Below are 2,600 nucleotides of genomic sequence, written 5' to 3'. Positions count from 1 at the left end.
GGCGAGGCTGGCTTGGGGACCTGTTGGAAAAAGGCTGCAACAAAGCTGCTCCTCGGTCATTTTTAAGGCTGTAAAGAATGGAGATTTGACCACTTCCATGAGATTGTGCCCACATGAAGGGAAAGTAAACCCGGTCCTCCATGTGCTTTGGTCCAAAGAGCAGTGAGCATCCAGCACAAACTCTGCTTTGCTGGAGAAGGATGCCTTCTACGAGGGTGGTTTTACTTCAGAGGCGTACGCACAAGGATGATGAATATTTCCCATTATTAAATCCAGTTTTATTTGCTTGTAACTTTGCAGTTAGCTTGGGGGGAAAACTTTCTGTGGGCAGTGTCTGCTTTAGGTTGAAACTTTGTATTTGGGAAGTTTTGGCAAAAACAATTCAACCACATCTGAGAGCAATGGGAGGGAAACAGTCTGCTTTGACACGTTTAAAAAGCAAAATAAAACGCACACAACAGCACCACTGACATGCTCGTTGGCACGGACGGTGCAGCGAGGTGGGCGCCGGGCTCCGAGCCGGTGTGAGCTCTAGGCTCAGGCTCGGTGGGGAGGGGGGAGCTGGGCTCTCTGTCCCGCTGGACTTGGTCCCCTCGCAGCCGGGACGTGCCTGTTCGCTGCTCTCGGTGACTGCGTGTGCCCCAGTGCAAGGCGGGTGGGCTGCGCTGGGCTTCCCCTGCTGCAGCGGCGAGCCTGGTTAGCATCGACCCGCTGTGCTCCCGGGTGCCCAGGCTGCGTGGGAGGGAGGAAGAGAGCAAAGCAAGTGGAAAGCAGAGGGCTGCAGAGGAGCGGGAGATGGGATGCCAGGAGGAGCACTCAGGGAGTCAAGCTCCTCCTCCGTCCTTACCACAAGGCTCCTCGAGGGAAGTGTAATACTCTTGTATTGCTTGGGCATGTAGCAAGGAGAGAAAGTTGCTCCCAAATCTGGGTTTCCATCAGATAGAAGCGAGCGCCGCAAATAAGCAACCCGTTTGATTGTTTGGGCTTTATCTCAGCCCGATGTGCTCCATTTCCTGCAGGGTTTGGGTCAGCGGCTGGATGCCTGTGGGAAGCCTCTCTCCGGGTTCACGCAGCCGGAGGGGGCTGGCAAGCGGAGGCAGGGGCTAACGAGCCTCCTGGCACGCTCGCGTGCTGCACCCCTTGTACCTTTGAGCCGCCAGTTCAGACGTGCACTAGGTTAGCTGTGTGGGTGATACTGATGTTCAAAGCACCAGCTCCGTTTCCTCAGCTCCTTGGGTGAGCTCCTCGTAGCCCCAGATCCCCTCTGCCTTTTGTCCTCCCTTTTGAATTTGCTTTATGTGAATGCTGAAACAAAAGAAACTGTGCTGACCTGTGCACATGCCTTCCCTGCAGGAAGGACCCAAGTGAAGCCCTTCGTGAGGGCTCCAGGGGCTGTGTCTCCTACGTGTGTCCCGTGGGATGCTCCAGCCCACGCCTGCTCACTGCTGCGCTCTGCTCAGGGCGGTGGGTCTGGTGCAAAGGTGTTTCTGTGCATCCCCGGGACCTACGTGCCACATCCCCATGTTCACAGGGGCACCCGGATCGTGTCGGCCCTGCCCCGCCACCCTGTGTATGGGAGTTGGGGTGGGTCGTGCCATTGGAGGCTCTGCCAGCCCGGAGGAGGGCAAAGACCTGCTGCTGCTTGCAGTAGGGTTGTTTGGTGCTGGCCCACTTGTTTTGTCCCACTTTGCAGTGGTGGAAAAGTGGGGTTTCTTAGGCTGCCAGGCCGGCTCCTGCAGCTGAGGCGTACCTCTCATCCGGGCTGCCACGCTCCGTCGTCCTCCAGGGAGCCGTCACCTGCAAAACACAGCCACCTTGGGCCTGTAGCGTCTTTAATACAAAGGCCAAGAGCCATCTGAGCCAAAACATGCCCAGGAAAGAGCAGAGCATCCCCAGGGACAGTGTGGTTTTGGAATCAGCAAGGTTGCCTGGGGCTGGTGTGCAGCAGGGTGGACCATGCTCTCCCAGCATCGCTGCTCCTTGCACTGGGCAGGTCATATGGGGTTTGGTGGCTTAATTTCATCCTTTGGCCTGGGGGGTTTGGGGACTCTGCTACAGCCTCTTGTGAGCTGGGAGCACCTCAGGACCAGCTTCACTGTTCTGCTGCGTCTCCGTTGGCCATAGCCCCAGGTCCTGTCCCTGGGCATGAAATCCTGATAGCGCTGCTGGCCAAGGGAGCCGGGGATCAGCTGCGATGGCAGTTACCAGCTGCAAATACCCGATGGGGAGTTGAGGGTGGAGACGCTCAGGCTGCCTCTAAGCAGGAGCACATCACTGGTACTGAATTTATTTCATCTGTCCCAAGCTTCTTTTCCTCCCTCTGCTGCAGCTTGGTCCTGCGGCAGGAGAAAAGCACTTTCCCATTAAAAGTTAGGCTAGGTTCTCCTGGGCTGTCTCTCTGCAAATGCGGCACTTGCATTCGTCTGAAAGGCTCATTCAACAAGGAGCCATTTCTTTCCAGATATTTAAATGGAAATCCGGCAGGGTTATTAAGCAGAGAGCAGTGAATTTATTCTGGTCATTTATTATTGATAGGTAACATGACACTATTTTAATAATGTTCTCTGATCCTGCTGCCGCACAGCGGTGTGGGGATGGGA

The sequence above is a fragment of the Gavia stellata genome, chromosome 13 (assembly GCF_030936135.1).
Source record: "Gavia stellata isolate bGavSte3 chromosome 13, bGavSte3.hap2, whole genome shotgun sequence".
Classification (NCBI taxonomy): domain Eukaryota; kingdom Metazoa; phylum Chordata; class Aves; order Gaviiformes; family Gaviidae; genus Gavia; species Gavia stellata.
The sequence above is the reverse complement of the archived record's forward strand: the minus strand, read 5'-3'. Positions refer to the sequence as shown.